Source organism: Crocodylus porosus, unplaced genomic scaffold (assembly GCF_001723895.1).
Source record: "Crocodylus porosus isolate Cpor-Errol unplaced genomic scaffold, CroPor_comp1, whole genome shotgun sequence".
NCBI lineage: Eukaryota > Metazoa > Chordata > Crocodylia > Crocodylidae > Crocodylus > Crocodylus porosus.
This window is the reverse complement of record NW_017728921.1, coordinates 5,483,610-5,510,340: the sequence shown is the minus strand read 5'-3', so window position 1 is coordinate 5,510,340 and position 26,731 is coordinate 5,483,610. Positions and strand designations below refer to the sequence as shown.

General features: G+C 42.7%; 1 protein-coding gene across 7 annotated transcripts in view; it reads left to right on the top strand.

Moving 5' to 3' along the window:
- The window catches only part of PITPNM2 (phosphatidylinositol transfer protein membrane associated 2), a 174,993-nt gene that overhangs the window by 14,233 nt on the left and 134,029 nt on the right, over positions 1–26,731 (top strand). For all 7 annotated transcript variants that reach the window (XM_019538864.1, XM_019538869.1, XM_019538868.1 and 4 more), the window contains exon 2: positions 3,428–3,527. The gene's annotated coding sequence lies outside the window, so the exon portion shown is untranslated. The remainder of the gene's footprint in view (positions 1–3,427; positions 3,528–26,731) is intronic.

Sequence of the window (26,731 nt, the reverse complement as noted above, 5' to 3'; positions counted from 1 at the left end):
AGGTACAGAGCAATCCCAGTTCTGGTAGCTGTCCTTGAGAATAAAGTTCAGATAAAGAACTCAATCCTAAAAGGCAATCGGTGGAGTCTGTAAATATTTTGGATGGGAAAAATAAACCTCTCATGTCCTGTTGGGAGCTTTCTTCTTTTAGCATTTTTACTGTGTGTGGGAGTTTTCTTCTTTTAGCATTTTTGGTGGGTGTGTGTTGTGCTTCTTTTATTGGGCTTTTTCCCCCCCAGAAATTTGCAGATGGTGTAACTCTATTAAGACCAGTGGTTGTAGGCCTGAATATTTAAAAGATACCATCTGGGTATGTGTTTCCTAAGGTTTACAGGGTGGATATACTGTGTATAATGGTTTTTAATTTGAAGTGGATTTATTCATTTTCCCCCCCTGTCAATGTCAAATTTACTTTAAAAAAATCTGGTAAAACCTAAACTCAAATTATAAGCATAATCTAAATAAAAGAGAAGTTGCTTCAGTGAGCCTTCAGCTTGCAATTACATGGCACAGCTGTTTTAGTCAGATGGAGAACTGGGGAACACATCTGACTTCTGATGTCAGCCCAAGCTTTATAATTCTGTTACAATGTCATGTACTCATTTAAACATCTTTTATTTTCAGTCTTTACAGTGAGGCAAATACTCATGTTTACATTTTTCCAAATGTCAGGACTTTCAGTTTCTTTGTTCAGAAAACCTTGGGCTTAATTACTTTTGGTTTCAGTTTAGATCAGATGCAAAGAAAATGTTTGTATATGATATTTTCTTTATTCATTTGAAAAACTGGAAATTGGAAAGCAAAGTGTCCTACTGTTTTACAGTCTGTGGGGGGGAAAAACAGCAAGTAGGAGAGCATGAGATCTCTTAATTCCCTTAAAAAAAACAACCTTAAAGGAGCTGGGGTCAGTATTTCACATATTTAGATACCAACTGGGATTTTCAGATATACCTAAGTCTAATTGAAATCTGGCCTATTTTGACCAGAAACAATCAATTAATTCACAAACTAAAGATAATGCTAATCAGTTAAAAATGCAACACTTTATGCATGCAGTACTGGTAGTTTTATTAACTAATAGAAACTATTCTAACATGCTGCTTTTGTGCACTTGAAATTGAACTCCAATTTCTGTCCCAAGGCAAAAGATGATAGTGCTTTTCTTCAGGATATCTGGGAGTGTTTAAACAAATGTTGTAACACCTAAGGCTCATGATCATCTTACCTCTGCAAGTGAGGAAACTGCAGTGCTGAGCTCAGGTGAGTTGCTTGAGACTACCAAGGGAATCCAGAGTGGGACCAGAAGTAGCATTCAGTACTGCCTTGGTTGTGGTCTTTTGATGGTCTGACCGCTAGGCCATGTTTTGGGGATTGGCAGCTTGGTTTCTAAGTCTACATGGCTGTTTTCTCACAATTGCATTACAAAAGGTTCTGATCTGAACTAAATAACTTTCTGTCCTGTTGGTGTAGGGCTTTCACCTGTCCCGGGAAAGCAGAAGTGGCATTTGGGCTCACTGTGACCTGCTCATTTGTGAATCAGCCAGATTAATAAGCATTTGTGGACTAACTATATTTCTAAACTGTGTGCTCACTCTCTGTGAGGGCTCTGGGATTAATGGCCCTGAACTATTCCTCATGCTTGATCCTTGTCCAGTGTGACTCTGACTGGGGCAAGCATGTGAAAGCAGCTTTGAAAGTGCAGCTTCAAATTTATTTTGGCAAGGTATGAATCATTGCCTTGTTCACCACCAGGTCAGTTCAACACAACCAGGCCCCTCTGGGTCCCCGGGGTGGAGTGCCATAGTGCTTGGCAAGATTGCCTCGGCCTTGGATGTGCTTTCTCGTAGCCTGCAATTCAGGTTTTGGTTCAAAACGTGTTGTGGCACGTGCAGCTTGCTCTCATGGCAGCACACGTCCCAAGCCATCACCTGCCTTAGCGTGGGCTTGACATAGAGGAGTTCTCGGGGGAGGCCTCCTCTGCCCCTGCTGCCTGTGTGCCGGTGAAGCATGGATGCTATCAGCAGCTGTTTCTCCTGCAGCGTAAGGAGGTCCCTTCCAGCCCTAAACTTCTGTGAATCTGTAACACGAGGATTATATAAATGTAGACACTGCTCTTTGACACTTGAGTCCTTATAAGTTCACTTGGGCAGCTAGCTGCAGGCTGCAAATCCTTGAGCCAGAAAGGCCCATGGTGCCCTCCCTGACGAAAGAGAACGAGGTGTTTTTATTGCCCCTTGGTAGCTTTAATAGGAGTTTAGTTGATTTGGGGGTGGGGTGGGGATGTAAAACTTTGTGGTGAATCAAGGCATTTCCTTTCCTCAGCATACCTGGCTGTGATACCTCCCAGCCTCACACACCTCTGAAGCTGCATGGCTGTTTGGTCTTCTGTAAAAAGGGAGGTTGCAGGGGGGGGGTTTTCCTGTGCTCTCTGCTGGACTTCCCACTTCTGGGAGCTTTTTTATGCTTGTGCGTTGGTTTTTCCTCGAGAGAATTGTAGATGAGGCCAAAATTAAGGAAGGACCTGGAGGAGCATGAACATGAAATGGGGGGAAAAAAATAAGAAGCTGGTGGAATGAGGTTCTGAAAAGCCGAGTGTGATCTGTTCCAGTAATCACAGCACTAGGGCTGGCATTAAAAAATACTCCACAGTTGTTAAGGGTAGTGTTGACAGGCCTGCTCAAAGGAATCTCTTAAAAAGGAATAGATGAACTGCTTGCTTTAATCAGCCAAGCCACATGAGTTCCTTAGGATGCAGTTGTTTTATTAAGCTCTTGCTGGACCTCTCTCAGCACTTTTGGCAAAGGCAGTGCTGTGGGGTAGGATGAGGCAAGCAATTACAGTCTGAAGCTGGGAGAGAAGAAAGGGGTCATTCTTATTCCTGCTTTGTGGATGGAAGTCTATGATGGATAGACTGATGTGGCCCAGTTTCTCTACTCCTAAAGCAAGCTTCCCTGGCCAGTCTCAGGGGTGCTCAAGAATAATGCTGCAATGTGTTTTGTTTTATTTTATTATTATTTTTTTTAGCAACATCCATGCTAAATGTGCACTCACTCACACTGGAAGCTTGCACGGGGGCTTGTGATTACGGTATGTTACGCAGAGAAAACACATGAGAGTGGTCAGTGCGTTACATTTTTTTTTCTTTTAAATTTCCATGAGTTAGAGAGGATGGTGACTCATGGCTTGGAACGCACTCTAAATCCCTAAGGTGCTCATTGCCGCCTACCATCATGTATTAAATATCTAACATACCAGAGGGATGTCTGCAGAAAAAACTATGATGTACAATTATAAAATGTTACAGCTTTGCGTTGTTTGCACAGGAACTATTAGCATGGCATAACTGTAGAAATAACATGGCTTCTCTTTGGCTGTTGATTTCCCATGGGCACAGCTGTTAAGTGTATGTGTGTTTTATTTTCTCTAGGCTGTTGACACATGTGGACCAACACTGACATCCTATTTCAGCAATGTTGCTTTGACTCCCTCCTGTATTCAGAAGCATCGAGAGAGATTTCATACCTAAGGTATGTACTAGCAGTTCAGCTGAATTGCTGTTTTATCAAAAAGCGTTATTCAGATGTTACCACGGAGAATGGAAATGACTCAGAAAGGCACCGTCTCATCGCTTGGAATCAAGGGGCTTAACTTCTGCTCATGTTTCCCTTGAACAGGTGCTTAAAGGAAGGGCTGTAAAATGGAGGCTGTCAGGTATGGCTGCTTGGAAGTCTTTGAGGGGAAGCCGTTTTCCATACTTGGTGGTCACAGGGCTTGATTGACTTGTGTCGACTGAACTTGGGGGTAACTAGTTGCTATTCCTCTCATTTGAAAGAGAACTCATGATAAGAAACCTGTTTTTGCTTCTGTTTAGACACCACACCAGAACAACGATGTTTGTAAAGTGGATTGATTTAAAGAGATCCTACAAGCTGGGTAGTCCCCAGATGTAGACTTGGAATATCCACTTAAAGAGAAAGTCTCTGTGCTCCATGATTTTTCTTTTTCCTTTCAAAAAACCAGTGAATTTGTATATGTTTTAATTGGATTTAAAGATGGGAGTTTGCATCCTGAATGCAACACTGTGCTGATACAAAAAATAAATAAAATCCAAATGAAGTAGAGACTGATTCACTTTAATTTTCCAAGCTGACTGAAATGCCTAATTCCCCAGGCAAGCAGCATAAATGGTAGGCAGTCAGATGCCTAGATTTCGCCTTCCCCCCCGTTTGAATAATTAGAAGTCTGAAGAGAATTTGTGCTTTTTATAATTGTGTAATACTTTGCAATTACATTCTGCTTTAACCTCGTGGAGTGTCCCTCCTACACTTCCAGTGAGTATTTGCTGGGTGTCAGCCGCCTTTCTGTTTGTTTTTGAAATGCGCGGTGCGGGGCTAAATCTGCCCGAGGAATCAGCAGAGGAGCAGGAGATCTGCAGTAGACGTGGACTCAGCCGTACTCTTCCTGGGTGCGGTGTTTTGATTTCAGTTTTATTGTTCTCGCCGCCCTCAGAACTTGCATCTCTGTGGCCTTCCCTTGATTGCGAGGGCTAACTTTTATTGCAGTGTTTAGCTCTAGCGACTGTGCCCTCTGTGGTATGCTCTGGTGTTAGGGACTAAAATTCAGTGTTCAAGAGCATCAAGAAACAGGGGAAAGATGAATAAATCTTTAGTTGTGATGACGTAGGCTAAGGGCTCCAAGTTGCTTTTATACCTAGATGAGTGTAAACCTCATTTGCTGGTGTGCTTGGGAAGAGCTGCTGGGGACTGCTCTGGAGCAGCCTCCCCAGAGGATTTCCAGGTTTGGAGTGTGCAGTCAGGACCCGGGGTGTCAGAAGTGCTTAGGGGCACTCCTGCTGGGACACACTGCCAGCACGTTGCAGTATTCCCAACCCCACCGTGTCAAAAATTCTGAGACAAACTTATAAAAATCAAGAGATTTGAATGCAGACCATGAGATGCTATTTGGAAGTGTGCATGTGTGGGTAGGGGGTTATTTGTGAAGGTGTGGGGGGCTGTGGGTGTGTGTGGGGGGTGTGGAGCTTAGGGAGCGGGGGCTCCCTGCATAACCTGGCAGGATGCAGGGTACTGCGGGTCAGGAGTGAGGGGCAGCAGCAGGACTGGGGGGGCTGTGGCTTGGGAGTGAAGGGCAGATGCACAGACAGACGCATGCACATGGACAGACAGCCGTCCACTGCTCTATTGCATGACTCACCTTGGCCCTGAGGCCCCATTCACCCCAGTCCCTGCCCCACTTCCTCCCTCACCGTGGGGACCTCGAGCTGCACCCCCTGCCCCTTTCCTCTCCCCCTGCCTCTTCCCCTCCACAGCCTTACCAGCTTGATGCTCGCTACACATGCCAGAAGAAAAAATCCTGAGATTTGATCTTTTTATCAGGAGATCATGAGTCAGAGTTAATTTGACTTGGAAATCAGGAGTCCCATGATTTTGTCATGAGAGTTGGCATTACTGATGTTGTAGCCACACCCTGAATGTGCACTGTTGTAAGCAACAGCAAAATCTGGTCCTTTTTATTGTCTCGCTCCATCTCAGGCAGGAATCACTGGAGACCAGCAGCCATTTGGTATCCTCTACTAATGTATTATTAGAAAATCCATGGGAGGAGGGATACAGAGCCCAGACTGCCTCTTGGGTTCCTATACCTAGCCACCAGGCCCTGAGGAGCGAATCCCTGAGTCTCTGTTGCGTGGGTGGCATAGTGGGGCTTCCACTGTGCTGGAGAAAGGACAGGAGCAGGCTGTGTTAGCTTTGCTCCCACCTCCTCTAGGTCTGGGGTTCCCTATTTACTAATTCCTGCACCTTTGCTCCCTTCCAGACCCGTGAAAGGCAAAGGAACATTATTTTCTAAACCTATGGTGAGCAAAAGGAACATGGAGTACAGTTTCTCCTTGTCTTTAGAGTTAATTTTGCCCTGTGGTCTTAGTTTCATTCCTTTCCCTTGCCTGAGGGGATTAATATATCAAGAGGGCTGAGTGTTTTTCTCTAAGACAGGTGCAAAATGGTTTGAGTCACTTACTCATAGAGTGAGAAAAGCTGCCTTTACTCACAGCCAAGCTAAATGGTGCAGCACACACCACTGGGGAGTATGTAGCATCTAATGGATCAGCAGGTGAAGCGCATAAGGGAGAAAAACAGGCTTTAAAACATGTGTGTGAATATAGCATTCATACAAACAGAGGGTTGACTGGTGCTGGCCACAGCTAAGAAGAATGCCTGCAGGCACTGGGGAGTTTTCCCACTGGGCTTCACCTGTGCAGTGCTTCTGCTGCTGTAGTCCCAGATCTGTTCATGCCCAGACTGCCAGACAGGGCAAATAAGAAGGGTTGCTCCTGGGAGGTGCAGTGCTCAGCATCCAACAGAGAGAAACCAGCACCTGGGTATGTAGATACATCAGAGGTTGCAGGAACTGGGCCTGAGGCACTAACACCTGTTAGCGTGTGGTGCCTCCGGGCCCAGTTCTGGGATTGCACCTCAGAAGCTGCATGAAGCCAGCGATGGGCAGCACCCGTGCTAAGGGGCAGAGGCTGCTGGGAGAGAGTGAGCAGGGGCTGTGGTGTCAGCAGCCAGACCTGTCCCTTTATTTCCCACCCCGTGGCTTCTAGTTGTCCTGAGTGAATGCATTTCCTCCTTTTTCTCAATCTTCTCTGGGCTGTGGCAGTGAGGGGAAGTGAACCCTTTCCACACTGGAATCAACAAAACTTAACGTCTTCCCCTTGGAAGAGGATGTGTGGAGGGGCTGGGACTTGGAGCTGGGTAATTTAGGTGAGGATGGGGCTGCGCAGCAAATGGGCTGAGGCAGGCACAGGGGTGGGAAGGACTAACTGGGCACAGAGCCCTTGTACTCTGAGAAAGTGAATCCCTCACTAGACTACGCACAGACCCCACTTTGGAAATGGAAGTGTAAATAATGCTGGCTCCTCCGGCTGCAATCCTCCTTCCCGTCTGCAGCATCCACCTTCTCAGGTGCACTGCCTCAGCCCTTAGTGGGTGTAGGTGGTCCCAGCTGACCCAACAGCGAGTTGTCTCAATATAGAGCTGGGACTTTGCCGTGGGGTAAACCAGGATCGAATCCAACTCTGAGTGGCATGCACTAAACAAAAGCCCTATTCTGCGGCGTAAGAATTGTCGGCCACTTTACAAGTAGCCTAAACGCAACTCAGCGGATCAATACAATGCAATCTATTTTTATGTAGCATCTTTCATAGGAAATATTTTGTGATATAATGAGTACTAGATTCGGGTGATAACACTTTAGAGAGTTGGGTGACAGCCCGGTTTATACTGGCAGGGAGTGGAACCCCATCTGGAGAGGTAGCAGCAGGAGATGGCTGCAAATTTCAAGGCATTTAGAGCAGGGGTGGGCAATTATTTTGTGTGGAGGGCCGCTTACTGAGTTTTGGCAAGCCTTTGAGGGCCACATGACAGGCAGCCAGGGGCAGATAAATATTAATTTTCTAAATTTTTTAGGGGTCCCACGGGCTGGATGGAATGCCTTGGCGGGCCACATTTGGCCTGCAGGCCGCATTTTGCCCACCCCTGACTTAGAGGCTATGGGTTAGTATGGCAGCTACCTGGTTACACTGACGGGTGAGGTGAAAGAGGGCACTAGTGGGGGAGAGAGGTGAGTGGGGAATCGCTCAGAGTGAGGGGAGTCAGTTATGTGCCAATTGAGTTGTGTATGATCATTGTCATGGGCAGAGGTAAGCAGGAAGGTACAATAAGCTTGTTTTACAAGTGTTTGACCTTGGCATGGACTGGCATTTTTAAATCTGTGGTTGAAGTAAGGGGGTGTGTTTAATTTCCCTTGTCATTGTCACAGTCGAAGTACTACACACGAGGAACTGTTTGGATGCACAGTGTAACTGGGAGGAAAAAACCTGACTACACTGGCTGGTGTGGTTCTAACCACAGCATCAACTGACAGCAGTTTCCTGTTGCTAGTAACTTTATATAGATGTGAACCTTGTTCATGTGTGTGCTTTTGTCTGGCTTGTCTTTGTTAATGTTTGGCTGAGCTTCTGCACTTAAGTTTGGTCTTGTTTGTTTGCCCTGTTCATTTAGGATGCTTGTTTGGAGGGTCGAGGGTGAAATAATTCCAGAACTAGTTACAGTCAAATGCTTAAGAACCAGAAAATGGGTTTCTGCATTTTTTAATTATACATATAGGGAGGGGAAAAAAAGCAAAACAAGAGCAGATCCTAGAAAATTGTCACAGGCTTTAACTGGTGCATGCAAAAACTCCATGACTTTTGGTGAGGTCTTCGATGTCAGGGTGTGTTTTTGTGAACTCAGTTGCAGGACTGAGACCTTCCTCTTCTGCCTTCTCCAACCTCCGTCTTTTGATGTGTAAAATATCATGGCTGTGAAAATGGAATCACATTCTTTACTACGGTTCCCATTCCAGCTGGAAAACTTGAATAGATTCTTCCCTTGTGGTTTGTGACATTGTAAATAGAGGCTTGGCAAGGTCGCACGTTGTCCAATTCAAGTTATGTTGATTCCAATGTGGGGAGGGGAGAAATGGGGCTGGGAATTAAAAAGAAACAAAGAAAAACAACTGTGCTGGGTTGTTGTGGGAAAAATCTTTAATGGAAAAAAGGCTATCACAAATAAGCCCATTGCTTTCTGACCATTATTTAGTTTAGGTACATGGGACTGACATTTGCAGACATAGATACATGACCTGTTATATTTAAAGGTGCTTAGCATCTGCAGTTCCTGCTTACTTGGTGATATTCCTAGCATTAGGGCACTTGTAATAAAAAGCATAAAGACACAATTCTTCAAACACTTATACATGGCATTGTGCGCTTATGTACAGTGGGAATGTCCTGGGCATTTGTATATATATATAAGTGGATGCCAGTTAAGCTTTTGAATATTGATTTTTAGGACTGCAGGCCAACATTTCCCAATTAGGTATGACATATCCTATGGCTCATCCTGCTCTAAAAAACATTGTGTTGTTTTTGCTTAGTATTATTTAAGTTTTATCCTTCTGCCTCGTTTCTGTGCCTCCCCTCCCATGCATGTGTTTGAGGCTTTTAGGGTTGTTGGTTGTAGCCATGTTGGTCTGAGGATGTAGGCAGGCAAGGCTCTTTGGGTAGATGTGAAATTTTTTATTAGACCAACTAAATAGTTGGAAAAAAAGTTCTTGGCAAGCTTTTGGGTGCAAACACCCTTTGTTATTTGTGCCCAAAAGCTTGCGAAGAACTTTTTCCAACTACTTAGTTGGTCTAATGAAAGATATTACATCTACCCAAAGAACCTTGCCTGCCTTTGAGGCTTTTAGGCATTCACCCAATAGTGCTTTGGTAAACTGCCATTTCATGTTGCTAGTTTTGATTCTTCTGTTCAGCCCCATTGGGATTTAGTAGGAGACAAGAGATCAGAACAAGGCCCAATGGGCTTTATTACTGGATGATGATATTCAGAGTGTGATTGATATATTCTTTTACTATACAGCAGCTAATGGTTACTGGCAAGTCTTTGTATCACTTGCTTGGCTTGACACTTAACTGTTTTCCAAAGAACTTTTCCTGGTTAAGATTTTCTTGCTGCTTTTCTTTATAAGAACCAGATAGAAACTCTAACTGTCATTTGATATTCTGGCGCTAAACTTGTATTGTAGCTCAGTGCTACAAACGTCAAACTTTTCCCCAGACATATAGAAGCACAGCAGTAAGTGTAACTAAGGCAAATACATTCCACATATAGAGAGGATTTAACATCTATACAGGATAATTTTTTTAGATATGACAGCTTTTTCCCCTCTACCCTTTATCTCTTTCTTAATGGATATGGAACATATGGACATAAAAAAAAATAATGGCCCAATTTTGTCCCTGCTGTAACTCCATTGACGTCATTCAAGTTGCAGCAGGGATGACTTGGCCCAGTTTCTTTAAAATGAGACCTGATGAGCAAACCCTCACGGAAAAGTCCTACCAAGAAGGTTATCTTGAACACAGGATAAATGGGATCTTATTCTGTATTACATTCTATAAAATGCCATTGTTCCATTCCTCTGCAATTAGATAAGACCCTTCTGTAAGGGAAGAATAAAATATGTGCTCTTTCTGCTGTGCGTACAGTACTACCTGTGGCACCATGCAAAGATGTAGCTAATCAGTTTAGAAAATGCCTACTTTAAAGGGACCTACTTTAGAATTGGTAGCATGCATAGCCTGACTCGGCATGTGAAGATAGTTGCGCTCTCCAGACGAGGTCTGAATTTTGCATATCAATGAGCCAGAACAATGAACAGCCATGGTAGAGCGATATGCTCTGATGTTATTTCTAAGAAAGGAAAGAAAAATAAAACCCTGGCCAGATCTTGGCAATCTTATGGTCTGCTTTAACATCTAAATGACATGTTTTCTTTTTTTTTACCCACTGCCTTTTAGAATCAGTACAACCTATCCTGCATCAGGTGCTAGCCAGAGAGAGTTTTATTTCTGTTGTCTGATTAATGTCATGCTGCACCTGAGCATTAATGAAACGTCCCATCATGCATGAGGGATCTTAGGCTAGAAACCAAAGACGCAATTGCTTTCATTTGCGCTACTTCCAAAATGTTGACTTGTCATGGAAGTGAGGATGCAGAGAGAATATACATTTTTGGGGGTTGGGTGGGGGATGGGGAACAACATTGACCACTTCAGAAATACAAATTGCAGCTTGATTTTAAAGAAGAAAAAACAAATATACTTTCAGGCTACGTGCAAAATGAAAGCTGAGACGGATCCAATAGATTCTTGAGAAGTACTGGGCACAAACATCTCTGCTGCTTTACTGAGAATAGTAGGCATTTGGCATTTCCAAGAATAATCCCACTAATTCATTTTGTTTCCAAGACCATTAACAACACTTGGCAGAGAAGAACATTTAAAGATGTGAGTCCTATTATAATAACTTCAGAGTGCCGGCACAGAATAAATGCTTAATTCATCTTGTGAAATGCTGATATTTACTGTATAGGGTAGGTCTGTAATTTGAGACCTATGAATTCCTGGCTTTTTAGATGGCAATAGCTATCTGGCTATGGTCTAATTAGAGCCTTTTTTGAAAGAAATGACTCACCTCTTGGACAAGCAGATCATTCAGATCAATATGAGCAGTGCTGCATGTACAAATAATTCCCCAAGGAAAATGAATATACCAAGAATTGCGTATACCTTCTCAGTCTAGCAGTGCCGCTGCCACTTCCAGATGCAAGTGTATACAATGAGTTTGGAAAATTTTTTGTAGCTCATGTAAGTGCCTTGGCAGAAGGTGGTATTGATGAGTTTTTTAAGTGAAGGAAAACAACCGTATATCTTTAAAATACGTTCGTATTTTTTTAATCCTTCCTCTAAAGCCCTCTTGGTAACACAAGGATAGAAATTTGCTCTTAACCTGATGATGTCCTGGATGCGTGTCAGGAAAACCTGGTAAATATATTCCACATCATCCAGAGAGAAATGGCAAGACAGCTGGCAAGAAGGTCCTGAGGAAGTGTTCTGAAAATAGTGAATCAATAGAAAATTCTACAACGAAATGTGTATTTTTCTCTTAGGGTATTTTGGTTGCAAAAGGTTATTTGTAATACAAACAAGCACAGCTCTTACTTCTGCCTCCTGTTGCAAAGAATGAGCACTATGCTCAGGAAACGAATGGGTTTGAGTGTTTTTTTTCCATTGTTTAATGCTTGATCTTGTATTTCCTCTTTAAGCAGCACTCATTCAGATTTCTGACATCACATCACTTGACTTGTGGTGAGGCTCCTTCTGCTTCCTCTGAGGTCAAAAGCAAAACTCCATTGACTTCTGTGAGAGCAGCACCCATCTCATTTAGATAGTTGGAACCTGCTGCTTAACTCCCTTGAACCACGGATTATTGAGCTAACATGCAAAATTCAACATGATTGGAGAGTTGAGGGGGAAGATGCAGGGAAAGTGGATCTCATTTGAACAAGAAAGTGAAGTACATTTTAAAACTCATTTAAAAAAACCCCAAACCTTAACCTGAACATGCAGGTTAAATTATGAAGCGTCCTCCCCTCAGTAACACTGGCCTTTGGGTAAGAAGAGCTGCTTTTCGCTATGCAAGATGCACAGATCTTTCTTCTGTAATCATTGGAAGTGCATTTCTTTCTGTTCAAAATATAAAGTGCTTTTGTGCGGTGATATTTATGTTTGGGCTTGGTCTGCAGTTGAGGTCCCTCCCTAGGCTCCTCTCTTGTTCTGTTCAAAGGCAGCCACGCAGAGTTACATCCCAAGATCTGCTTTCTGTTTTGTGTCCTTTGATGCAGTGGGCACAACCTGCAAGGTACATACACTCCGTTACTCTTCTCTGTCTGCTCCGGTGATGAGTCCTATGATTGGAAATACCTCAAATTAGGTTATCGTCATGATTCCCTGGGGTGTGCCTGGAGATCCTTTCAAGGGTGCTGTGGGTTGCTACACATTAGCAGTGTTAGGTGTACAAATATGGTTCACAAGATAAACCCAGACATTTCAAATAGGAATCCATAGAATTCAGGAGTTCTTTTGCAACAGAAGAATTGCTGTATTCTTTTTCTGCATTCAAAAACGAAGAGTTAGCATTTTTCAAGGGGTGCATTTAGCTCACTGAGGGGTACCTCAAGCTGAAAAAGGTTGAGAACCACTGAACTATTGAATGAAAGCAACTCCACTTTGCTCTCATTCCTGTTGTCCCACTTGTTTTATCTCCTCCTCTTCTTTGAATCCTTTTTGATATCTTTTGCTTTATATTCCTGAACTCAAGGTAGGAGAACTCGCTCTCCTGAAATAGGAGTGTGTGGGTTCCTAGTGGGGACAATGGTTTTCAAGACCTAATCATGCAGAGTTCCCATTGCAATGGTCTCTGTGCCTGGGCTGACTCAGGAGTTGGGGGTTGGGATACCCAAGGCCTTCAATTTGCACATTCTCCCAAAAGAAAATGGGTAAGAAATCATTAGATTTTTTGCCCACAAATTTCTGTGCTTCGAGGTTTTGCAGATCAGATGTCAGGTATGTTGTCAGAGAAGTGGGGCTAGCTAAAGAAAGCACCCTAACTAATCCTATGTCTGGTTTAATTCAGCTCTGTTCTTCTTCATACACATTATATTTATTCAGATGATGCAAGGAAGGGAGCGGGGCATGCCATAAGGTTTTTCTGGGCAATTTGTGCCAATTCTTTTATTGGAAGTTTTAATTTCTTCTGGATGAAACGAGGGGCTCATGAGTCCTAAGCCCTGATTCAACAAGCACCTTTAGTACACGCTTAAGTTCTGTTGACTTGAGTGGGATGTAATAGCATCTGCTGAAGCCAGTAGAATTTTAAATATAGGCCTTAGTGCTCCTCTGAACCGGGGGCTTTTTGTCATTTTTCTGGGAAATAAAGTTTATCAGGCAACATTTCTTATTATACCTCTGAAAAACAATTTAGAAGAAGACTGGTGAAAAACTTGTTTGCTGGAAACCTGCTCAGTGAACAAGGAACTCTGTTATTTTGCCCAAAAAAATTTCCGTTTCATTACTGGAGAAGATGAAATACAATCTATCAAGGTAAAAATATTTTTTTACAGCCTTTTATTTCTCTTTTTTCTTGTATGAGGTTTATTTCCTTGATAGATCATGTTGCTGCTGTAATTATCACCCAGACAGGATGCTGCAAGTGCCCATACATTTGCTTGCCGGTGTTTACTACGTGAATTTAGAGGGCCTCATAACAGGTGCCGCTGCGTAAACTCCATTGACCACAGAGATCAATTTTGCCCTGTAGGCATGTCACATTCTGCCCATATGAAAATGTGTTAATCCAAGATCACAGCTGATTCCTAACCAGATAAACAAGGAGGTATAAGAACTGGATTATGGATGGAGAAAATAGAAGGGCACTGATGCAACTGCCACTGTGGTATGTTTAATGAAACGTTAATGGTAGTGGCCAGTGTCACTTGTATGAGAGGGCATGAGAGTGTCATTTATATGAGAGCAATCAGTTGATCCCTACCCCCCCCCATCAGAAGAAAAAACAAGGTTTTTTTTTCCCTTTTACCTTCAGGATTTTTGTTTGCCTTTGAGGCACTAAGTAAGAGTTCCAGCTTTCAGGTTTTACCCTTTGGCTATGAAGGACAGGGGCAGTGTGGGGTAGATGTTGGCATATTCAGAGGATGCTTTAGCTTGCATCAAAGCTTTAAGAGCTGCTTTTCCTGCATGCATCCCTTTTCTCCTTTTAATTGCCTTTGTTTTTCTGGGTCAGGTTGGGCCAGTGAAGAGGCAGCCTCCTTCCTTCCTCCGCCTGGAGAACGTGAGTCCTTCAGGCCACTTACGGCTGACTAGACAGCATCCATTTTCTTGTGCATAAAGAAGCCAATACAATGAGGTGGCTGAGGTCAGTAGGGAGCGCTACCCTCATGTGGCTGAGCTCCTGATCACTTTGTTGTAACACAGCAGAGTTAACAGACTCTTCTAGCATCCTGATTGCGCTGGAGGGGCCACTTGTCCTGCAAGTAATGCACTGAAGTGTTGGTGCTTATCATGTTTTCTTTGGCAGATCCTGGTTGGGGACAAAGATGCCTTCTCCAAGATGCTGAGAGGTTTAGGCGATGGGAAAGCAGGAAGCAGGAAGTAGTGGTGTGGTGCAGGGTTGTCACTGGCTGAAAAATGCCCTTGGTTTTAAACTTTTATTTGCTTTATTGTTGGCAGGATCTGTTTTTCACTTCTCTGCATACTCACACAGTCCATTACCTGTTGTCTCTCTAGGCAGCTGCACTTAACAGTACATCATCGCTGCGGTTGTTATAAAGATAAGAGTCTTGCTGAAAAGCTTGCATCTGGATCCAGACTTGTCCAGATGTTTTGAGGCATATGAGTCCTAGGTGCTGGTGTGGGCCTATGCCTTATACAGTGCAGAGGGTTATAAAATGTGACCTTCAGACTTGACACTATTCAGAGATCTCTAAGCAGCTAGAAATTTATATATGCCAAGCAAGCATTGCAAAATCCTGGTATTGTTTGGGTGGGAGAATGTCTCTTGATTGTGTTCCTTTAACAGTTGCCCTTTTTTTAACCAAAAAATCTGCTTTGCTATTCCACTTCCATTTGTGTCAAAGTTAACATCACACCTGTGAAGAAGCAAGCTCATACCAGCCTCTTAAGTTGGGAGGGTGAACAATATAGTATTTCTTCTTAAAAGGAGAGGTGGTTTTACCCTACCAAAAGCCAGCTTTACACTGCTGCTGGGGGTCCCCAAGTAATGGTGCCCCAGACCATGATGGGGATGTATTGATATGCCAGCACAATGTTTTGTGCTGCTTTGCCATGGTGGCTTGTATTGACTGAGAAGCATGTAGGGATGTTGTTCTCAACCTTTTTATATTCAAGGCACCCCTCTGAAAATGCTAGCTTTTAGTTTTTTGCTTGTTTTTTGGCTACAGAAGAATAGAGCAATTCTTTTCTTGCAAAGAACTCAGAGAGATCACAGCAGGTGAGACTATTTTAATACTATGGATTCCTGTTTGAAATCTCTGAGTTTGTCTTGTATATCATGTTTGCACACTTAACAGTACGAACATTGAATGGCACTCTTGAAAGGATCACAAAGCGCACCCAAGGGTGCTGTAGCATCCTGGTTGAGAAGCAGTGGTGTAGTGTATTTTCCCCTAATTAACTGCTTTCCCTCTGTTCAGTAGTGATCTTACAGCAATATAATTCCATGACTTCCTGCACAAATGTCCACATCAGTTATGGGCATACTACCCACTGATTTTTCTCCTCTGTCATAAAAAGATATTAAGGCAGGTGTGGGTCAAATAAATTAAAGCAGGTAGCAGCCCACTGATGTCTGATTTTTGGGGGGGATGGGGGTAGGTATGGATCCAAATGAATAGCTCTGCAGAAGCTGTCAGTGTTGTCTTGAACCAGCCCTGCTGCTAATGTGCTTCTTACAAGCATAAAATCTTACCAAGGAACACTGGTTGTTAGTCAGACTAAGTCAAACAGCCCTCTGGCCTGTTGAGTTGATTCGATACCTCCTAAAAATGATAGTTTGTAACAGGGAAAAAAAAATGCATGCAGTATGTGCTTTATGGTAGCTCATGGAAGCTGTGGGAAAGATACATTTCCTGAATGAGCCATTGTAGTCTCTGCTGACTTTTAAAGATCCATGTTAATTTAACTGAAACTCCTTCCATTAGAATGGAGTGTGCGGTTTTCAGTCATATATACAGTAGACTGTCTCTGAAAGGGGCGGGGAAGATATTAAAATGTCTATAGCTAGATGCATACAAGGACCAAGATACGATTGAACTAGCCAGCTGTACCCTAGCACTTGAAAACTTGATGTACAGGTGCAAGCAGGTTCACTGAGCGAGGTAAGGTGCTATCTTGTTGGACAAAATTTGATGTAATATTTTGTAGCACAGACCAGGGAGGGGAAACTTTTATGTATAGTTGCATGAAAAATACATTTTCAGGGGATGCTTCTTTGAAATGTACCCTTTTCAATATGTTGAAATCTCTAACTTTTAGACTAGCTGCAATACTAGTGCTAGATATCACACCATTAGGTGCCCAGCTATTACCATTTTGGGTATTAGAGTGGTCTTCTGGTAGTACCACTTCAGAGGGAAGGCTTAGAGGCTGTTGCTGTAATAGTTTTACAGCTAGAATGCCTGAAGAGGGAAACTTGGCATGGAAATGGGTTTTATATTGGATTGCATACAAAGAGCCGTACTTTTCACCTTAAGTCTCTCATGGGCATCATATCCCAACATCTGGTCTGATGCAAAGGTTAGAAATAAAATAATTATGCTCTCTCTCTCTCAGGCATTTCTGCAAACAATTGCTAGGTGGGGAAACAATAACTAGCTCTGACATTTTGCTTTGTCTTTGTAAAATAATCTTACTAATTTTACATAGATACAATATTATGGGTGTCCCTTTTTTGCCACTAATGAATGGTTTCTTTGTTAATGTTGCATTTTGCTGGTGTAATTTAATTAATGTGGAGACACTAAAGCTCCTATGGAATAGAATGAGACTGATGTAAATACCAGTTAAATAAATGTTCGCTGCTATTATAATGAATACAAAATTAATTTCTTAATGGACCATTAGAAAAAATAACCACAAATCAAGAGATATGGTTATATTACAACTATAAAATTATGTTTATGGGTGTAATTAAACTTTAGGTAATAACATGTTAGACCTTGATCTTGGATAATAGCTAGATTTGGGCTATAGTTGTGAGTGCTAGAATTTTTTACTAGATTAACTCCCCTGCCTAGCCAGGTTGGGAGGTTTACAAGTACCTGCATGTCCTTGTGTTGGCCGTCTACATTTTTAACTGATTTCCCCCAAATAATCCTATCACATCTTGCAGATGGGGCTGTGGGAAGGTGTTACCTTCTCTCTCTAACTTATCTCTGTGAGGTGGAGACTGAGTGGGTAAGGAAACCTTTGTTAAAGATGGATAAGAAAGAGCAGGATCTATACAAGTTCATAATTCACTATATGCATTGCAGATCCTGTTTTATAAGTAATCGGTTTCCTTTCCACTGGTGGAAATCATGTAATAACAAAAGAGTTATTACCTCTGGGAGCTTTATTTCACAGAAAAGGACCTTGATGGTTTTTTTTACTAGTCTGTACTGTATATATGATTAAATAGTAATTCTGAAGTGAGGAATTCTGGCATGTAATTTTCTGTAGCATCTTACAGTTCCAGGGATCATAAATGCAGGTTCTAGCAATAATAAAGTGCCTGTGCTACTTAATATGCTCCTATCATTGTGTGTGTCTTTGTCTAAATTATTAAATCACTGTGGCTGTGACTATAATAACGTTGTTGTTTTTAAGTCTCAGAACAGGAAAAAAATAATTTTATTTGAGCAGACTAATGTAATTGTAACAAATGCCTCTGGGTCCTTTCAGTTAAAGGATAAGCAAGCAGAGCTGCCAGTCGAGAGCTGCACAGCGCTGTTGTCTTAACAAGCATCCGCAGCAAAATTCCAGCACCCTTTGGTGGTGTAATTGTAATTAGTCTTGAGTAAACACTAGAATTTTTACAATGACATTGTGAATACGCTGGGACGACGTGGAGTAAGGAACCCCGTTGGATGGCAGTCTCTCTCCGGGTTAGCCCAGGGTACTGGGAAGGAGGACATCTTGGGCTCTGCCACTGACTTCCTGTGTGATCCCAACCAAGTCGCTTACTATATGTGCATCTCCCCTCATTATTTGTAGAATGGGTATAAGATCTTTTGAGGCAAAAGGTCTGTGAAGCTCTTTCAGATGCTCTGACTAGACACATTAGAAATAAAGGGCTGGTTCCCTTTATAAAAGGAATAATGCATGTGACGTTTGGGTCCTGCATAAAGTCTCTTGAATCGTGTACTTTATCTCATCCAAAGTCTAGCATAATTTGATAAATGAAACATAAAGACCCAGTGAACAACCTTCTACAAACTGCAAAGTTGCATGTGCTTGAAACAGATCTTGCTTTTTTTGTGTTCTTTATTCATGCTGCTCATTGAACAAGTCTCCTGTGCCCTATTGTTTTTTGCTGAGCTAGTGGAGCATACTTAAAGAAAATTTCAGTGTAGAAATAAGTTTCATAGTTTCATAGTTAGTAGGGTCGGAAAGGACCTGAGCAGATCATTAAGTCCAACCCCCTGCCATGGCAGGAAAGAGTATTGGGGTCAAACGACCCCAGCAAAGTGATTGTCTAGCCGGACTGTAATTCATTTAAAAAACAAAACCTTCTTCCCCAGTGTTCAGATGGTTCTGGCAGCCGTGTTAGGCCCTATTTTAAACAAAGCTGAAATGCCAGCTTAGAAGCAGATGAGACTTCACCTCTTGATGTGTCCCTGGGCTCAGGAGTCAAAGACACGGATTGCTTTCCTCTTTAGGGCTGGGCATTTTATGGGCTGTTTTAACGTAAGGGTGTGGCCAGTTAGTGCGGCAGGTATGTGGTCTGTTTCTGAGTCTTCCCTTTCTGTTTGCAAGCGAAGTGTCTCTGCTTGACCGTTACGTTGGAGGAGGAGTGCTTCATATTGCATCATGTCCAGTTTCTGATTCTGCTGCGACTGACTCTGAACCCTTGAAAGGATTCCCTAGAGGAGGTTTTCCTGGCTTTATGGTGCATAGGCAATACTGATATTTCAGTAGCATTAGTGTGCCAGCAGTATTCCTCTGGCTTGTGACATGCATGAGAAGCTGTAAAGGATGCTGGAGCTCTGATCTGTCAGGGGAAGCATAGCCCTGGACCTGTAAGGCCTTGCAAAGTAGCGGTGTTGCTTGTGCTGCTGGAGATCTAAATTTGAGCTATGTCTTATTTTGTGTCCCCCTCTTGCTGGCATGCATGAGACCAGTTTCTGAAAGACCAGAGATGCTGGGGAGACTATCTAGGGCAGGAAGGACTCTTGACTTTCCTTGTTTCCATCTCTGCATACAAGCCTTTCCTCTCTTCCTCTGTTCCCTCCAGTCTTCTTGGCAGCCAGAGGTCTATGCTGTTCCTCTGTTTGTCCAGGCAGCCCTTCCTGTTCTGGCTCAAAACAAATGGCTACAGCCGGCAGCTGGCTGCTGATAAGGGAAGCAAGTGGCGTTCTCCTGAGCACTGCTGGGCTTCCTGCTTTGGCCGAAGAGCGAGTGAGGGACTGGCACAGAAGAGCCTGAGCAGGTAGGAGCTGTCAGGATATCTGGGGCACTGGGGAAAAGTCTCAATCTGGGGCATTCCTGCAGCAGCTGGTTGTGAGGGAGAGCACCTGGCACTGCCCAACAGGGCCCCTCCAGTGAGCTAAAAGGGATGCCTTTGCCTTGTTCACCAGGGACATTTGGACCTACTCATATTGTTATAAACAACACCGAAATATCTCTGTTTACTCCGGGCACTTGGCAGTGCCTTGCATTCAGTAGTTGTCATTGTTTCCCTCTATAGACTGTTAGCAGGAGAGGAGCAAATGAAAATAACCCTGAAACCCAGCAATGCTGGTGCAAGGAAAATCCTTCTACCTTTTTAATCTAAACAAGATTAGGTAGTTGGGTCTGTGTTTTGGGGTTTGGTTTTTTTGTTTGGAGAGCGCTTCTCCCTTAAGAAGGTGAAACCATCAGGGATGTTCGGTTACAAGAGTGTAAATCTGAGACATGGTATTTTGGGCGACAAACTTATGGAAGTGACCAGATACGGCAGATTCGTATTGGAAATCCACACCCAAAGGAGGAAGAACTCAGACTTGGAAAATCTTTGGCAAATGAATTAGTATGTTTGGGTGGATTATTTTCAAAGAGTAACTAAGAGTTCATTGGTAGTGTGTGGGGTAGCACACCAGCAGGTATTTACCAAATGCAAGGTTGCTGTCCCTTTCCGGCCTGCTGTCCAGAAAAGGTCTTCTCTATCCGATTGTCCACTGTTTTGAGACTGAAGTTGGTGGAGCACATCCAGGTGGTTCGCAGAACTGTTTCTGTCACATCAGTGAAGCGCATGCCAGTTTTCAAGCAATGCTTCTTGTTAGTCATAGCCATTTCTAGGTCTCACTTTTGCCCTCAGTGTCTTCAGAAGCTTTCCTGACAAATTAAAATAAAAAATCCCTCCGGTGCTCTTTTGCGTTCTGCGGGGTTGAGTGGTACCATTAGGGCAAACTCCATTGTGGTTTTTTTGCAGGTGACAGTAAAGTTGGAGGGGTAGAAGGACAAAACTCGGCTCTGTGACCTGGCTGGATTACAATAGCAAGAGCGACAGGCTATACGGGGAGATTCAGAACTAATAAATGTAAAGCCTTGCGCTCCGAGGATGTACGGCATAGATTAAACGCCAGAGAAGGGGGAAGAGGAACACAAAGCCCTTTGCACCCTTGACATGAAGTGACACTGTTCAATTCTTGTCTTTCAATACTGACTTAATGATATTTCTTTATGTAACCGAGTACAAAAGCTGCTGCTGGGCAGGGGCAGAGTGATGGGGAGGAAAGGTGGTGCCCTTGAAAATGTCTGCCTGGTAGAAGTGGCCCAGTTACGGAAAAGTTTTGAGAGCTGCTAACTGTGCCAAATTCTACCCCAGCTTCTCGACTCAAAAATGATTCTGCCATGTGTTAAAAGCGCTGGGAACGCGTTATCCCATCTCCAGCACTAAAATCCTGTGAGTCTGTCATTTTTTACAGGACAGATAATGCAAATTTAGCAGTAGCACCTCTTCTGATGGAAAACGACAAGGAAGCCATCTGTATTTTGATCCCTCTCTCGCTCCCGTCGCCCCCGGTAGTTACAGCATGTTTGGGCTAGGGCTGCACAGAGCCACCCAGGCTGCAGAGGATATTATGGATTCTCCATATTGCTAGTCCTAATTTTAGCTGCCTTTAGCACAGATCATGCCAATATTCACCCACTTGGGTTTGCACTTTTGGTAGTGATTGCTACGTTGTGTGAATTCCTCACACGTACAGCAAATTGGGGAGCTAACAGGCTAGATCACAACTTAACTTTGCCATGTTGTAATGAGGGAATGGATGAAGAAAAACCTGTACAACTCTAATATGGATACAAGCCTTTGACAAGTGCTGCCACATGGTGCTTTCTGCAGCCCACCAAAGGTGATCTGACAGCAGAAAGGGGCAGAAACTCATTAACTCTGTTCTCTCCTACTCGATTTCAGGGACACGTTGCTTCATGTTGCATGTTTTGTTGCTTGTGGGTTTTCTTTGCTGTGAAAGAAATCCCAGCTCAGGACATCAGTGCAAAAGCTTGACTGGAGTCCAAAACGCACTTGTTGGGACCATCTCCTGTCAAAACCTCTCCTCTGTGATGATACAAAGAAGCTTGTGAATTTCCTTTTTTTTTTTTTTTTAAGCATACAACAATCCAGAGCTGTTCGTGGTTTGACATCTTTCACTGCCTTCAAAATATTTGTATGGCTTTCATTTGCCTAATAGTAAAACTGTAGCCAAGTCCAAAATAGATGGCTGTGTGTACAGCTAATGGTTTGACTTAATGATTTCTTAAATTGATCTGTGACGAATTTCATAGATGATAGAGTGCCAAGGGGGAAAAGGGCGGGGGTAGGGTGGGGAGGGGGGATAAAACATTGCAGAAAGTTATGTCGTGCTTTATCACCCTGCATGCTAACTCCATGAGATAATGTATTGGTCAAAAACCAGAGAGAAGCTTTAATTGCTGATACGAAGCCGTTAGGCTCTGAAGCAGAGATTGACATCTCATTGCAATAGTGGTTTTCTTATTCTCACACTCAAGATTAAAGCACAGAGGTTTCCCATTTGGGTAGAGGAGAATCCCTTTCTTGTTCCCTTTTTTCTTTTTGCATTTTGCAAGTGGCACTTGGATAGTACTGAGATGAGCACCACAGACATGAGTATAAAATGAATAACAATAACTTATTTGGGAAGTGTAGGTGGTTTTCACTGTAATGGTTGCTAGAAATGGATGCTAATACTCTTTGCAATCCACAAATTTATTTTATCTTCCTCTCATATAATGACTGGTCAAGTACCGATGCTGAATTTATTCACCTGCAAAATGTAATAATGCTCACCACTCACATGGGCATCCTGTAGCCCCACACTAAGGAGGAGATTGTAAGTTTATTATTTATTGATATTCATTTGCTTCATATTAGTTAAAAGCTGCTTTGGGAAAGCAGTGCATTATTTTATTAAAGGATCATCTGCTGTAAATAACCATATGCTCTGTGAGCATCTTAAAGTTGACCAAAATACAAAGAAGGAAATGTAAACAGATAAATGATAAATCAAAGAACTGTATGCAAGAAAGTTAGTATGAAGGTTATTGCTTAAACTGAAAACTCATGCTGCTTTGTTTAATGTCACTTTTTTCCACTGACACGCAGACTAAATACAACTATTTTTACTAGGCAGGGGCAGGCAAAGTGATTCTAGATCCCTTATGAATATGTTGCAGAAGTTGATGGCTTGAAGCAGTTACAAGATGAAAGAAGCTGTTGGAGTTGCAGGCTCTGTCTGGTCAATGCCTTGTTTTACCAGGTGCTGTCAGCTGGTTCCTGCTGTTTCATGTACACTTCTGATTGAAAGCAGCTACAACTTATCCTCCGTTTAGTCTCTGACTCTTAGTTTCTCTAAAAGAGTCAGTGCTCTGCTATTCATGTTAAAGTTTTTATCTGCCAATATACTAAGTAAGAGCCTTTTCTGGAGGTGCAAAACACCTGTAACTCATGGCAAAGTCAATGGGAGTTGTAGGCTTCAAGCTTTGTGATACAGTTATCTGGGGCTCAAGCTACATCTTGGGTCCAACATTGTTAGCCCAAAAGTTTAAAGAGACTATATAAAAAAGAAAAACCAAAAACCTCTCAGGACTGCAGTGAATATGTAAGAGAAGGTTGTCTACTTTTTTTTTTTCACATTAGTCATTGTGGGATGTTTTAATGCTGCAACAGGCTCTAAAATGTATTGTAATATAAAAAGAAAGACTTCTTGGACTGTGGATTTTTTTTTCCTGGTTTGGTTGAGTTGTCGATTCATTAATTTTACTTCTGTTTCAAGGCTGCGTTTTATTCTGCCTTTAGCAGGTGTGGGTGCATTAATGTTTTGTTCATAAACTCTGTCAGGTAAGAATGAAGGCTTGCATGATGGTGGCTGCAGGATTCTCAATAATCCTGAGTATTAGTTGCTGTGATATGCCTGGTGGAATTGTTTTTCCTCCAAGAGTCTTTTCCCTTCTCCCTTTTCCAGGCTGAAAACACTAATTAGCTACGAGATTCAAGCGATGGTGAGTGTGTAAGGGCCCTTGAATGATGCAGCAGCTAGCGAGCACTTGGAACCATTTCCTTTAGATGTGGATGTTAATCCTTCGGGCGTGCTTGTAGTGCTGCTGCAAGTTTCATTATGTTTGTAGCTATCAAAAGATAAAGCTCCTTTTTGAAGTTCACCCTAATAGGCAGTTGTTGCATTTTGGGTTGGCTTTTTTTTAAAGCACCTGTACAGTATTAGAGACTGAAGACTTTTTCTTTCTAGAATGACAGCATTACCAGCTTAAACCCCAGCGCTCCTCTGAACAAAAGAAGCTGCCAAATATACTATGCTCTCTAAAATGTTTGACTCTCAATAGCTTAACGTTTATAGTGTGTGTGTGTATGTTTGTGTGTATATATCTATATATATATATAGATAGTGTGTGTGTGTGTATGTCTGTTCTATATCTATATAGATATCTGTGTGTGTGTGTGTGTGTGTGTGTGTGTGTGTGTGTGTGTATATATATATATATATATATATGTGTGTGTGTATATAAGCTTAAACTAATGAAAATTATTTGTTTTTATTTTTTAGGAGTGGATAATTTGGGTCAGTAAATGCTTCAGAGATCTGGCTTTGTTCTTAATTACATGGATTGGTTAGAAGTGTAAGTTTTATAATTATATAGCTCACGTAAAGTGAAGCTTCAAGGAGTCATTTGTGAGTGCATAGAAATTATAAAGATGGACGAGATACTTTTACATTTCCTCTTAGTTCAGCTTTCTGTCAAGGCAAAGTTCCCTACTGTGTGTTAACATCTTTCTAGGTATTCTCACCAGTGTTAGAGAACATCTGTCAGGTCTGGGGTGTGATATACATCTGCATGTTTTACCCCAAATCACCAGGACTTTTTTCCTGCCTAGATAGGGAGTTGATATTTTATCTGTTGTTTGCTGCTATCCCAGGGTCTCCTTCCCTGATTGTATTTGCTTGCGTTTTTCCTGGCTGGCACTAACCTCATCTCCGGCTGGTATCCCTCAGTTCATTTCAGCAGACCCCTTTCTGTTTTTATTCCGTTCTCGCTGGTGTTTACAACCTCTCCCAGTTCCATGTCATCTGTGAATGTAATTAACATGCTGCTTAAATCTTCTCTTCCAGCTCATTAATAAACATGTCAGATGAAACTGGGCCTAATACCAAGCCCTGTGCTTAATCAGCCCTTTATTGTTTAGAAGAAATCCTACCAAAAAAATGTTGCCAAGAATATCTTGCGGTGCCTTGTGACCAAGGATGCAGCATGGTAACGGGATTCTACATCCTTGTTCTGAGGGATGACAAAAACAAGCTAAAATGTTTTGGTACAGAAACCTGCAAATGGAGTGATGCCCTTGTGTAAGTCAGGGGGTTGAATAAGTGGCAGGAGCTGTTTCTAGGTGGCTGGCAGCACCACCTGCCTTGCAACACGCCTTGTGGGCCAGATGGAGACAGGTTTGCTGCTCTTGGCTTGAGAGCTCCAATGGGACACTTCTGCGCTCTTGAAGAGTCTGGGGGTGAGCTTGGTTTCTCAAGTGTCACAGGCAAGGAGCCTAAAGCATCTTACAGTCCTAGGAGATGCTTGAGGAAATGGGAATGAGAGCCTTGGAGGGAGGGATCGGATTCCTTTTGCCTCTAGACCAGTACGGCTACAACCTGGATAGCTGACACCTGGAGGGAGGGAGCTGCTTATTCATTGCAGCTGCATTCACACAGGGCTGGTCCTGCTGAAATGTAGCCGAGGTTTCGGAGAAGGCAGAGCCAAATTGGGTGATGAAGTACAAGCTCCCATTGCACTCTGGGGCTGTGGATGTGATTCTTCTTGGCACAGATGCACCTGGTCTGGAACTGAGTAACAAATTACAAGAGGGGAATTTTCATCCTGTTTTGGAGGAGTTTTAAGCAGCCAGAACTACTTTACATGAGGATGATGTCAGTCAGGAGTCACAGCAATGGCTTTGCTGGATTTGCATTCGCACTAGCTGAACTGGGACTGGTGTCATGTTTGATGGGTGCTGCAGAATCTGTCCTTGCCTAGTGTGGGGAATCTCAACCCATTAGAAGTTATTTGGGCCTTCTGTGTGAGTGCTTTCATTTAAAGGGCTGTTTGGGAGTTAGGACCCAATATTTGTCTTATGAGATGAGGCAGAAAGAAGTATTACAAACCCTCTGACTAGTACTATCTGCATTAAATCAAGAGGGGTTTATTTTCAGTTCTTATAGGGTTCAGATATCCCCCGATGCAAATTAATCCAAGTGCTCCACCATTTACTAATGCACCAGCTATAGAAAATTAAACTGACCGCCTGTTTGCCTTCATGTCCCCAGCAGAGTCGGATGACAGAGGGAAGTGTCACAGGTAGCAAGTGGTGAATTGGTTTTACTAAAGTTTCTTCAGCTTTAAGTATCGCAGGTATTACTAAAAACACGTAAAAAAGTTGGAGGATTTTTCTGTTGAATTACCTCTTTAATTTGTGTGCTACTTTTGGGAGGGTTGTTTTTATTCTTCTTTATGCTTTGAGCTTGTGTGTAGACTCAGTCCACCTTGTTGCAGTGCACACCTTCTCCCAGCCTAGTGTCTCCACAGGTTGACATTGGTGATATTTTTGACATCATTATGTCACTGTGTTGCATTTTGCATCAAGTCTCCCTTAGTTTCCTTCTCCTTTTTATTCACAGCATAACCCTGTCTCCTTTTAGCTTTGCATTGACATTATCACGAAGCTGCCCATGTTTGAACAAAAGGAGAATTCTTATTGGCATGAGAGAGGGGAAGAGAAATCACTCCTTTCTTTGTTCCCTCTTTTCTGCCCCCCTCCCCGGCCACTCTGTCTTGGAAGCTTTGAAAAATCTTTCCTTGCTTAACAGAAAACAGCTGCTGTGTGTGAACTGCTCGACTCAACCACTGTTGGATTTCAGCATGGAAAGAAAGCAGTGTCAATCCCTACTGTGTTTTTTTTTTTTTTTTTTT